Source organism: Schistocerca cancellata, chromosome 3 (genome assembly GCF_023864275.1).
Source record: "Schistocerca cancellata isolate TAMUIC-IGC-003103 chromosome 3, iqSchCanc2.1, whole genome shotgun sequence".
NCBI lineage: Eukaryota > Metazoa > Arthropoda > Insecta > Orthoptera > Acrididae > Schistocerca > Schistocerca cancellata.
The window spans coordinates 191,113,364-191,127,846 of NC_064628.1; positions in this window are offsets into that span (position 1 = coordinate 191,113,364).

The window sequence follows — 14,483 nt, forward strand, 5'->3', positions numbered from 1 at the left end:
GTCACTTAAAATGTTTAAGAGACTCAATCACTAGCATGAACATACGTAATGTTATGCCTTGAATCATGTAGTCAATACATCCGATTTATCTCTTGACTAAGAGTTAATTGTTTATTAATCGTTTTGTAATTAATTGTTTGTCCCTATCACGCACACACACCGATATGTCATTCAAGATTAACTTCTCATCAGTCCAGTAATCGGGACGTAGACAACAACTTTTGATTGAAAGACGTATTGGTTTTTCATCATGACTTTGTATTATTGTGTCCTACTCAAGACTACGAATAGTTTTCTTGTCAGTGATCCATTACTACCACGTTCCCAACTGTTCTTCAGTCCGAAGTTAGTCCAGTAAATGAGTATCACTCAATTAAATTCACCGTCAAGTTGATACCGATAAAGAGACTACCGAACTTTCACAACTGAAACAATCTAATAGCGTTTGCTTCCAGAAGACTATCGCAATAGCACTCCAGAGCGACTCAAGAGCAATTAATAAACATTTCCATATCCAAGTTGCATTGTAGGAGCATTGAATTTCCTTTTCGACGCGGCTACAACTCTCTTCCATGGTAAATGTTATCATTGATCGAATTACCTCCTTGGATTTAACCTCCGTTCACATGAATTTAAATGTATTCTATAGATGTTTAAAAGATAATGCATGACAACCCTTTCCTTTTATCTCCTCTTTTGTATGTTACTCCCAGTTTTTAAGTGTTATAGTTGTTAATCAAAACAATATCAGTATAATTAATTTTTTTATCACCAATAGTTGTTGTCACTCTCAAGATGACTCACTTCCCTACTTTAAGTTTTCACAAAGTTCCTTAATTGGGTTTTCTGTCCTTGGGGCGTTACAGATGGCAGCTGCTATGTCACGGTGGGCCATCGACCTGTTGGCTCCAGTGGCCTCCAGCTCTACGAACAAATCCCCAGTGATCTCATCGACGTCGAAAATTTGCGCTCAAGAGTCTGTTCCAAGATCCACATGCAGCACTCGCTGACTCGTAGCGGTCCGCTCTCAGCCCACATTTAGGAAACCGGAGCCACCTGCATCGATGCCTGCCACAGGAACAGGATGACCAGTGGCCATTCTCACCCACGCGAAGGCTAATGATGGACAACATCTATGTCAGGTCAAGCCTGCAGCAGACCTGCAGGGTGATGGTGGTCTCTAAGGCCTATCAGTGTGGCCTCAGAAGTTAGCAGTGCACCTGGCAGCAACAGCGTCGGTCCAGGCGGTCTTGTGGTTCCATAAACGATAGAACACAGGTAGCGATCCCGAGCGTCGACCTCCATAGCCTTCCATCTCATTGGATAGCTGCAACTAATAGAAGGGCTGAAATTACCCACTGCTCAGTCGGCAGTCATCACTTACCAATCAGTAACGAAGCATTTGTAATAGGGATGGGGTACTTATGTTGGCACTTCCAGTTCGCTCCACTGTGGTGGGGACGTCTATGACATAATGTGTCCTGGTTTTTCCTTCCTGTCAGCTCTCGTAGTAACTTCACGATTTCGCAGCTTCATCTGTCAGAGGCTCGTTTCCGCTGCCTTCATGCTTGAATACCTAAAGTTGAGTTGTACCTAGCCTCTGATTGTCACTCATACGGCAGCATCTCTTGGCTTCCATGACGTCATTGTGCTTCTCTTGCCGACGTGGGAGCTCGGTCGTCCGGCCGTGCTTCGATAGATTCCGCGTTTGCCGCAACTCGCTTAGCATGTTCCCCTAGCTAGCAGTCGAATGGACATTGACACAGATAGATCGGCCTTTGGGGATACTGTCCTGGAGCGTAACAAACTGAAAGAATAAGTTTTATGAATTAAAAACATAATTACTATCAATTTAAAAAAAGTAAGAAGAAGAGGTAATCTAATCAGGAGCCTACACTGATGAAATCAAAATCAGCTTCTGGGTTTCTATTTTAAACCTAGGCGATGGAAGAAACATCCTCTTGGTCATACTGTCTATAAGGTGAACTAGTCTGACCCACGGATCGAAGGCGAGTCTTCTGAGGTAATGTGCTGCATGTGGATGGTTCCTGTGACACCACTCTACAAATTTCAGTTACTCTCCAATATGTTCAAACCTGTTCTCGTAAGTAGATCGTACCATTCAGTTGATTTCTGTTTGCAGAAGGAGGAAAATTGTGACGAGGTGGATATACACTACTGGCCATTAAAATTGCTACACCAAGAAGAAATGCAGATGATAAACGGGTATTTATTGGACAAACATATTATACTAGAACTGACATGTGATTACATTTTCACGCAATTTTGGTGCATAGATCCTGCGCAGTGCCGATGGTACTGTTACCGATGACTGTACCACTAAAGCGGAGTTAATGAACGCAGTTTTCCGAAATTCCTTCACCAGGGAAGACGAATGGAATATTCCAGAATTTTAAACACGAACAGCTGATAGCATGGGTTTCTTAGAAGTTGATACTGTAGGGGTTGCGAAGCAACTCAAATCGCTTGATACGGGCAAGTCTTCAGGTCCAGATTGTATACCGATTAGGTTCCTTTCAGATTACGCTGATACAATAGCTCCCTACTTAGCAATCATATACAACCGCTCGCTCACCGATAGATCTGTACCAACAGATTGGAAAATTGCGCAGGTCGCACCAGTGTTTAAGAAGGGTAGTAGGAGTAATCCATCGAACTACAGACCTATATCATTGACGTCGGTTTGCAGTAGGGTTTTGGAGCATATATGGTATTCAAACATTATGAATCACCTCGAAGGGAACGTTCTATTGATACGTAATCAGCATGGTTTAAGAAAACATCTTTCTTGTGCAACGCAGCTAGCTCTTTATTCGCACGAAGTAATGGCCGCTATCGACAGGGGATCTAAAGTTGATTCCGTATTTCTAGATTTCCGGAAAGCTTTTGACACCGTTCCTCACAAGCGACTTCTAATCGAGCTGCAGGCCTATGGGGTATCGTCTCAGTTGTGCGACTGGATTCGTGATTTCCTGTCAGGAAGGTCGCAGTTCGTAGTAATAGACTGCAAATCATCGAGTAAAGTAGAAGTGATATCAGGTGTTCCCCAGGGAAGCGTCCTGGGACCTCTGCTGTTCCTGATCTATATAAATGACCTGGGTGACAATCTGAGCAGTTCTCTTAGATTGTTCGCAGATTATGCTGTAATTTACCGTCTAGTAAGGTCATCCGAAGAGCAATATCACTTGCAAAGCCATTTAGAAAACATTACTGTATGGTGTGGCAGGTGGCAGTTGACGCTAAATAACGAAAAGAGTGAGGTATCCACATGAGTTCCAAAACAAATCCGTGGGAATTCGATTATTCGATACATAGTACAATTCTCAAGGTTGTCAATTCAACTAAGTACCCGGGTGTTACAATTACGAACAACTTCAGTTGGAAAGACCACATACATAATTCTGTGGGGAAGGCGAGTCAAAGGTTTCGTTTCATTGGCAGGACACTTAGAAGATGCAACAAGTCCACTAAAGAGACAGCTTACACTACAATCGTTCGTCCTCTGTTTGAATATTTCTGCGCGGTGTGGGATCCTTATAAGGTGGGATGGTTGCGATTCATTGGCAGGACACTTAGAAGATGCAACAAGTCCACTAAAGAGACAGCTTACACTACACTCGTTCGTCCTCTGTCAGAATATTGCTGCGCGGTGTGGGATCCTTACAAGGTGGGATTGACGGAGGACATCAGAAGGGTGCAAAAAAGGGCAGCTCGTTTTGTATTATCACGTAATAGGGGAGAGAGTGTGGCAGATATGATACGCGAGTTGGGATGGAAGTCATTAAAGCAAAGACTTTTTCGTCGCGGCGAGTTCTATTTACGAAATTTCAGTCACCAACTTTCTCTTGTGAATGCGAAAATATTTTGTTGAGCCCAAACTACAGAGGTAGGAATGATCATCTAAACAAAATAAGAGAAATCAGAGCTCGTTCGTTTTTCCCGCGTGGTGTTCGGGAGTGGAATGGTAGAGAGATAGTATGATTGTGGTTCGATGAACCCTCTGCCAAGTACTTAAATGTGAATTGCAGAGTAATCATGCGGATGTAGATGTAGATGTAGAAATCAGTACCCAGAACAACCACCTCTGGCCGTAATAACGGCCTTGATACGCCTTGCCATTGAGTCAAACAGAGCTTGGATGGCGTGTACAGGTACAGCTGCCCATGCAGCTTCAACACTATACCACAGTTCATCAAGAGTAGTGACTGGCGTATTGCGACGAGCCAGTTGCTCGGCCACCATTGACCAGACATTTTCAATTGGTGAGAGATGTGGAGAATCTTCTGGCCAGGGCATTAGTCGAACATTTTCTGTATCCAGAAAGGCCGGTACAGGACCTGCAACATGCGGTCGTGCGTTATCCTGCTGAAATGTAGGGTATCGTTAGAGATCGAATGAAGGGTAGAGCCACGGGTCGTAAGACATCTGAAATGTAACGTCCACTGTTCAAAGTGCCGCCAATGCGAACAAGAGGTGACCGAGACGTGTAACCAATGACACCCCATGCCATCACGCCGGGTGATTCGCCAGTATGGCGATGACGAATATGCGCTTCCAATGTGCGTTCACCACGATGTCGCTAAACACGGATGCGACCATCATGATGCCGTAAACAGAACCTGGATTCATCCGAAAATATTACGTTTTGCTATTCGTGCACCCAGGTTCGTCGTTGAGTACACCATCGTAGGCGCTCCTGTCTGTGATGCACCGCCAAGGGTAACCGCAGTCATGGTCTCCGAGGTGATAGTCCATGCTGCTACAAACGTCGTCGAACTGTTCCTGCAGATGGTTGTTGTATTGTAAACGTCCCCATCTCTTGACTCAGGGATCGAGATGTGGCTGCACGATCTGTTACAGCCATGCTGATTAGATGCCTGTCATCTCGACTGCTAGTGATATGAGGCCATTAGGATCCAGCACGGCGTTCCGTATTACCCTCCTGAACCCACCGATTCCATATTCTGCTAACAGTCATTGGATGTCGACCAATGCGAGCAGAAATGTCGCGATACGATAAACCGAAATCGCGATAGGCTACAATGCGACCTTTATCAAAGTCGGAAACGTGATGTTTAGCATTTCTCCTCCTTACACGAGGCATCACAACAACGTTTCACGAGGCAGCGCCGGTCAAATGCTGTTTGTGTGTGAGAAATCGGTTGGAAACTTTCCTCATGTCAGCACGTTGTAGGTGTCGCCACCGGCGCCTACCTTGTGTGAATGCTACGAAAAGCTAATCATTTGCATGTCACAGCATCTTCTTCCTGTCGGTTAAAATTAACGTCTGTAGCACGTCATCTTCATGGTGTAGGAATATTAATGGCCAGTAGTGTAGTATGCTCGTGAATTACCGTCTCGAAAGACGAAACTATGGTGGTAATGTTGACTTTTAGTCTCAAGAATAGGTTGGAGAATCCTCTGCAGTTACTAAACCGCCCTCAAATTATCTTGAACAGCGACGACAGGCGTCTGACACCTGTACGTGGTAGAGTTCTTGATAAACCATGACTGACCTACCACATGGCATTCCTGTAGTATTATTTGGTACCTGTCCACCTTCACACTTGTACGACGTCAGTCAAATCCTGCACTCACTAGTGAAGGCTAGCTGTTGCCATTGACCCAAGATCCATTTGAGGTAGGTATGCTACTCGGGGTACCCTTGAGCCTTTGGTAGCGCTTATAAGCTAGTGTTATTAGTGGCAGACGATCAGTACAAGGCAGTACTTCACAGTTAACCGACTCACGATAACGGCGGTCGCAGTGATGTGTGCCTAACATCTGAGCTGCTTTCTGTGCAGACCAACATTCTTGTCATAAAAGGACAATGAGCTTCAAATAACCCTCCGATGGATATCGACAGACTGAATTTTGCAGTTACACAGCGTTGCCGGTTCAGTTGATACACACCCAGTTATCTACAGGCCGGTACAGATAATGACAGTGTAAGTTGAAATGCACTCGGAATGGAAGACATATACGATCCAGTGTTAAAGTCAAATAAAGGGAAGTTATCGTGTAACTCATTGGAGTAGATAGCAACTAAACGATTATTGAAGAATCAATGAAGAATCTCGAAGATATGAAAGGCAGATAAGTGCGAGAACTGTCACAGAATTAGTTGAGCATCTCATGCAGCCAAGATGCTGGCTGGAGTAATATGCAACATAACTGAAAAGCTAACTGAGCATCTATTAGAAGACGATCCAGCAAAGGTAAAGGCAATGATTTCGGGTCATACGAGTACAGGGTAATGCCAACAGAACCATAAAATGGTGTAAAGGAGTAGGACTTGTTATGAATAGGAAGGTAAGTCAGAGAGTGAATTAGTATGTACCGGTCAGTGATATGTTTGTGGACACAAAGCCAGCACCGCCAACAATAGTTCATGTATACTTGCCGACGTCGCAAGCAGAAGATGAAGCGATACAGAGAATGGTTCAGAGGCTCTGAGCACTATGGGACTTAACTTCTGTGGTCATGAGTCCCCTAGAACTTAGAACTACTTAAACCTAACCAACCTAAGGACATCACATACATCCATGCCCGAGGCAGGATTCGAACTTGCGACCGTAGCAGATACAGAGAATATATGAGGCTACTGAATGGATAATTCAGTACGTAAAGGGAGATGAAAATCTAATAGTTATGGGCGGGGGGCTGAAATGTTGCTATAGGGAGAAAGTAGAAGAAAGGGTTGCGGGAGAATATTAGCTTGGCGGTAGGAATGACAAACGAAGAAGACTAATTGAGTTCTGTAGTGATTATCAGTAATAGCGAATGTTCTGGTTAAGGACCACAAAAGAGGAGGATAAGAGAAGACTCCAGTTAGATTACACCATGGTCAGGCAGAGATTCCGAAATCAGATATTGGATTGTAAGGCGAACACAGGAACAGATATAGACTCAGACCACCATTTCGTAATGATGAACAGTAGATGGAAATATAAGTGACTAGTGAGGAAGAATCAGTGCGCATTGAAGTGGTATACGGAAGTACCAAGGAATGAGGAGCCATGCTTGAGGTTCTCTGAGGGTGCAGATGCTGTGACAATTAACAGCTCAAGAGGCAGTTCAGTTAAAGAGCAATGCACACACATATAAAAAGGGATGTGCCAAGAGATGGACAGAAAACCGTAGGAACAAGGTAGGTAATTCTGAATAAACCTTGGGTACCAGACGAAATATTTCAGTTGTTCGGCAAGAGCAGTACGTACAAAAATGTTTAGGGAAATACAGAAATACTAGTCACTTAAGAGTGAAATAAGTAGGATGTGCGGGAAGCTAAGATGAATCGACTATATGAAAAATGTGAAGAAATCGAAAAGGAAATGATACTTGGATGGACTGACCACTATTCGGTGAGAAAAAAACAGGGCATTAACATTAAGACTGCAATGGGGATCCACTGTTAGATGCATATGAGGGAGCGAATAGGTCGAAATAGTACAATGAAGACCTCTGTGATGGGAAGAACTGGTATGATAAGATGATAGAAAAAGAAACAGGAGTCGACAGGAAAGAGATAAGAGAGCCAATATTACAATCACAATATAAAAGAGCTTTGGATAACTTAAGACCAACTAAGGTAGAACAGACAGATAACATTCTACCGAAATAATAAAGTCATTTGGAGAAACGGGAAAGAACTACTATTCACGTTGGTGTGCAGAATGTGTGGGGCTTGAGGTAAACCATCAGACTTTCGTAAAGACATCATCCACACAATTCCGAAGACAGCAAGACCCAGCAAGTGCAAGACATAACGCACAGTCAGCTTAACAGATCTTGCCTCCAAGTTGCTAGCAAGCGTATTATACAGAAGAACCGAAAAGAAAATTTAGGAAAAATCAAGAGACGTTCATAGGATTTGTCTACCTGGAAAAGGCGTCCCACTATGAAAATGGTCCAAATGTTTGGAAATTCTAAGAAAAAAATGAGGATAAGCTATAGGGAAAGAAGGGCAATATACAATATGTACAAGAAACAAGTGGGATCAATGAGACTGGAAGACTAAGATCAAAATGCTCGCGTTAAAAAGATTGTCCTCCTTCGCCACTACTGTTCAGTTTACACATGGAAGAAGCAATGACGGAAATAAAAGAAGAGTCCAAGAAGTCGATTAAAATTCTTAGTGAAGCACATCAATAATAAGATTCGATTATGGCACTGCTCAATGAAGGCAAAGAAGAATTACAGGAGCTGTTGAATGGAATGGTCTACTGAGTATAGAGTACGGATTGAGAGGAAATCGAATAAATTAATGAGAAGTAGTAAAAATGAGAAGAACAACTAACTTAACATTGGAATTGGGGATCATGAAGGAGACGAAGCTCAGGATTTCTACAAACTGGGCAGCAACATAACCTGTGATGGACAGAGCAAGCAGGATATACAAAGCAGACTAGTGCTAGTAGAAAGGACATTCATGGCGAAGCGCCTCAATCATAGGCCTTAATATGATGCAGATACATTTCCCAATGTACGTTTGGAGCACAGCATTCTATGGTAGAGAAACATGGCCTGCCGGAAGACCAGAGCAGCAGAGAATCGAAGAGTTGCGGTGCTACAGAAGAATGTTGAAATTTAGTTTGACTAGTATGGTTCTCCGAGGAATTGGTGAGGATAGAATTATTTGGGAAAGAGTAACAAGAAGGAGCAACTGGATGATAGGATACCTGTTGAGACATCTGGGGATATTTTCCATTTGTTGCGGCCATGTGTAGTAAGCGTTGCTTCACACAGTGGAGAATGGCAAAAACAGATGCAGCCGGCGATAGAGGCGTTGTGAAGTAAGCGCGGCACAGATAGCCTTGCTGACAGTTGCAGTCTACCAACAAGCTGACACAAGGACGCACACAGACCGAGCGCCGAGCGAAGCCTGGAGAGTGCTGAGTAAAGGGAAGTGAGGCCAGTACACTGCAATATACTGCGGGAGTAATAACAGAAAGCTTCCACCTGGGGTAAAAAACGTCCTCCTGCCGGATACAAATAATGGAGCGCAGGCAGCAATGGACAGAAGGCATCAGGAGGCAGTTCGGATCTGAGGACGGACGTGGTCTGTGTCCGAATGTTCAGTCTTCGTAGGTGACGATTCTGGAAGTCTGTTCCAGCTCGCAGGAATCATCCGTTTGCCGCCAGATGTCAACTTCAGTTCTGGGGGTCGGGCCGAGTTCGGTCGGCACCATGGCTGACGAACTACAGCGAGAACTTCCAGCAGCACCGGCCGCAGCTTGGTCTTGGTCACAGGTGCCGCCGGGGACTAACGCCCGGACTTCACGGCAACCCGGCCCATGGCGCGTGGTCCGTCCATGGCGGGACCTCGCGAACGTCGCGACTGACGGCTTCCCAGCCGCCGGTGCAGCAGGCGTCGGCGCTGATCTCACGGCGACGCAGCTCCATGGGCGTGCCGTATTGGGGCGCCGAGTGGCGACGAGTTCACCTCAACCTCAGGGCATCCTGGCTTCAGCGGAGCACTGGTGGCCTGAGGCTCCGAGTGTAATCGGTGGCGCGCATTGCGCGCATTGTCGGAGAATCTACACAGCAGCAGCCAGGCGGAGGGATCCGCAGGGCTGGGCAGTGACGACGAGGGAGAAATTGTAAAGAAAGTTCAATAAATAATTGTAAAACTCAAGCTGTCTCAGTCTTTGGCGCAGCCACTGTGTCTGCTGCTAACAAGTACCGCAGAAGTTGTAACAAGTGGCCATCTGTCATAACAGGTGGTGCAAAGACCGTAACACATAGTACTAGACGGAGTGGTAGAAGATAAAAACCGTAGAGGAAGACAGGTATTGAAATATATCTTGCAAATAATTAAGATGCAGGTTGTAATTCCTACTCACAGATAAAAAGTTTGGCACAGGAAAGAAATACGTGGCGGCTCACATCAAAAGACTCAGAAAACTGATGTCTCAAAAACAAGAGTACTAGAGGAGCAGCGTTAACGTAACACTTATTAATGAAAGCATGACTTAAAAATAACATGAACCACGTTCATATGATTCATCGGCATGAAAGCAGAGTTTGACAATGTAAAATGGCGCCGGCCGGGGTGGCAGTGCGGTGTAGGCGCCACAGTCTGGAACCGCGTGACCTCTCCTGTCGCAGGTTCGAATCCTGCCTCGGGCATAGATGTGTGTGATCTCCTTAGGTTGGTTAGGTTTAAGTACTTTTAAGTTCTAGGGGACTGATGACCACAGATGTTAAGTCCCCCATAGTGCTCAGAGCCGTTTGAACCATTTTGTAAAATGGCGCAAGACGTTCGAATTCTCAGCAAAATAGGCGTAAGGAACAGGTAAAGGCAGCCAATACGAAGTATGCGCAAGTACCTAGTGGCAAGAATGAGGATGAAGGACGATAAGGGAAGTGTTTGGATTAGAAAGGGTGTAAGGCATGGTTGTAGACTTACGTATCTACTGCTAAGTCTATACCTCGAAGAAGCGATGATGGATATTAACAATATGACTAACTTTCAGGGTGGAATGATAGTAAATCTAAGGTTTGCGGAAGACGCAATTTGTCTGAGAGGACTGCAGAAAAATGACGCGACCTATTGAGTAGAATGAACAGTCTTAACAGTATATCTGTTGAGAGTAAACTGAAGAAAGACGAACGTAATAAGAAGCAACTGAAAGGAGAGTGACGATAAACTTAACATCAAAATTGATGACTGAGAAGTGGACGAGGTTGACAACAAACCGCCACCTTGGATGCAAAATAGCTAACGGCTATCGAAGAATGAGGAACTTCAAACTAAATTAGCATGGGCAAAGACCGCTATTTAGGCAAAAATAAATCAACTAATATCAAATATAAGGCCTACTTTTGGGAAGATTTGACATGTGCAGCACAGCAAAGTATGGCCGTGAATAGTGAACTTCGGAAAACGGCAAAAAGAGAATGGAAGCGTTTATGATATGTTGATATGAAATGGTATTTAATATGGGGTTGACTGATGAGATAATGAATGAAGAGGTTCTCCATAGGACCGGCGAGATAAGGTATGTGTGGAAAACACTGACAACAATAAGGGACAGGGTGGTAAGACATGTGTTAAGACATCAGGGAATCAGTTCCATGGTACTTGATGCAGTTGTAAAGGACAGAATCTGTAGAGGAGGGTAGAGAGTGGCATAATGAAACAAATAACTGACGATGTTGGTTGCAAGTGTTACTGTGAGATGGAATGATAATGAGGTTGGCACGTGAGAGCTATTTGTGGCCGAGTGCCTGAAATGTACCTAAAGAATAACCTTAACCTCCTCCACCCCCAACCCCCCAAAATCATATTTTTACAGTCAACGAGTACTACATTTTTCTTAAAACATAAATATTTTTTAAAAAAAAAACAAGAAATGTGCTTTCCATAGAGATGGTGAAATTTTTTTTCTGCTGTTTATAACGCTAAATGTACAAAGCTCCTTGAGATGCATAGTGAAGCAAACTTTAATTTGTATTCCACTAATAATTTTTTTTTTAAATTTTGGGTATTAGCACCATCAACTGTGAGTAGAAAAGCTCTTTCTAGTGACTAAAACATAATAAAAACAGCTTGCTTCGCATACTTACTTTCATTATTATTTTCTTTTTTTCTTTGGGCCTTGGTCCCAGTTCAATGCGGGGTCGGCATTGTTATTACGGATCTGGCAGTGATATTTGCAGAGGGTGACCGGATGCCCTTGCTGCCGGCACCCCAGGACATAAGTAGTTCACCCCAGCTGTCTGCGTCTAGTGTTAGCCATGAAACAGTGCGAACTTGACTAGCCCAGTATTCATCTAATAGGATGTGGTAAACCACCTAAAAACAACATCCAGGCTGGCGAGCATGCCGGCCCTCGTCGATAATTCGCTTGGCGGATTGGATCCGGGCCCAGTGCGCCCACCCAAGTCCAGGAAGCAGCACATTAGCGCTCTCTGCTGCCGTGGCAGGTTACATTCATCAGTCTAGTATAGAATAATATTAGGAGCCATACGAAGTTACGTGCAAGGAATTATTTTCGATGAAACATGATATAAGGATAAATTTCAGAGTGCATCCTTGAACCTCGTTTTATTAGTTATTTAACATATTGGGCATACTAAAATAAGTCTTACAACACTTGTACTGATTTATTTTTCTGATTGTTTATGAGTTTCGGAATGAGTTCATGCTGTGGTTTTACAATTAGTGAAATTACTTTTTGACTTTAAAAATAATGTTGGAAATTCAGATACAAGCTTTGTTACAATTATTAAATTGTAGATTTTTGTGGGCAATGTCTAGCACTTTGTTAAAATTGTAAAATTATAAATTTTTGTGGACAATGTTTAGTGTAAAGGGAAAACTACATTAATGGAATGAAAGAGAATAAACATATTAGCCTGGCTAACCGTGAAGCATAAATCCTAAAATCCTCTTTTTATATTCTATGGGATATGTCTGAATGATTCTACTTTCGATGTAAAGCGTTAACCTACTTACAGTTGCAAGCATGTGTACTTTTGTACGTTCTTGTAAAGATGTTGCACTGTAGAATGAGCACCAAGATTTCTTTCCAACTTGATACATTCTACAGAAATTTATTACAAACTCGTACCTTAGTCTCCATGTTGTTTCATTGTTGGTAGCCAACAATTTTGGGACACTGACTGGAAACTGAGAGCCAAGTACTCTAAAATTCCTTTCACATATTTGTATATGCTCCAAGTTCGTAGCACATTGAAAGAAATATGATATGGTTTATCTTTCTCACCGCAAACATACAGGCTCCAACGTTGATCCTACTGATGTGTTTCGAAGATTCAATTCTTACACTTTGGCCCTTGTGGAATTTTTTTTTTGTACAATTTTGAATAGTTAAATTATGGTACTGCAGTTAGTGATGATGTAACACATAACACCTACAGTTAATTTTAGTTCTTTAATATGTATCTCATCAGGTCGCAGTCGACTCCTTTCTGATTATGGGTATACCCACTACTGGATTTTAAAATACGTGTCCCACATGGAGATGCTAGTAATGGATGCCGTAGTAGTATTTGTCCGCACCATTACGATTTGGCGATATTTTCTCTTCATCTGCAATGTGCTGTTAATGTGTGTGTTAGCTGCTGTACGTACAGAAATGTTGTGGTGCCTTGTAATTAATTGATGAGTAAAGTGTCACTCACCTGGCTAAAGTAGTCACATCTACATCTACATCGTACTTCGCAAGCCACTTATCTGTGTGTGGAGGAGGGTACTTTTGTTGTAATTAAGTGATACCACCCTCCCCGTTCCACTTGTGACTGGCGCTTGCGAAGATTGGTTGGCGGTAAGCCTCTGTATTAGCCATAATTGGTAGAATTTTGTCGTCGTGGTCATTTCGTGGGTTGTACCTGGGAAGAAGTAGTATCTTGAAAGGTTCTTCCCGGAAAGTGCTCACTCAAAATTTCAGCTGTTAACTTCTCGGTGAAGTACATCTCTTGATACAGGAGTTCGTTGAGCATATCTTCAGAGCTCGTGTGCAGACTGAATGAACCTGTGACGAAACATGCCGCTCTTCGTTGGATCTTCTGTATCTCTTGCATCAGTCCGACCTGGTAACGTCCCACACGGACGATTAATACTCAAAAATCGGTCGAAAAAGTGCTCTGCAAGACACTTCCTTCGCAGATGAGGTACATTAACTTAAGATTCTCATTACGGACCTCAGTCTGCCATCTGCTACCACGCGTTTTATGTGATCTGTTCTCTTAAGTTGTTTTGAATAGGTACTCCTAGATATTTGACGGTACATACTGTTTCCAGACATTTCTCATCAATAGTGTAGTTGTACAGTAGTCGATTTATTTTCCAAGGTATGCACAGTAAGCCTCATTTATTAATGTTCAGGGTCAACAGCCAGAGTCTGCATCGTTCGTCAGTCCTCTTCAGGTCATTCTGCTAATCTATATTGTCTTCTGTCGTTGCTACTTTCTTATAGATAAACCACATCATCTGTAAACAGTCTTAAAGACCTTCCGGCCCTTTCTTTTATTTGATTTATATGCGATGTAAACAGTAACTGACCTATTGCATTTATTTGCAATATTCCAGAGATTACTTTTACGTCTGTAGGTTTTGTTTCGTTAACGCATTGAGTTCTACCTGCAAAGGTGTCTTGAATCCAGTCACCAATCTGGTCCAACACTTAGTAAGCTCGAATTTTTACCAATATACGACAACGATGTCAAATGCCTTCCTCAAGCAAGGAACAAGGCATCAACCTGAGTGCCGTTGTCTTCAACGATAAGCTTCTCATGGAGGTACAGAGTATACAGAAATTCTCAGAAATCTGTTCGCGGAATTTAAGTTCATTTTTATAGAATAAATATCTTTCTGCAAAAACGTCAGAACTCTGTAAAATAAAAATGTCCCGTGATTTTGACTGGTATTAGCCTGCTATTTCCCGGAGGAGCTCCAATACCCGCTTAACGTTGGATATCGCAATGGCAGCATA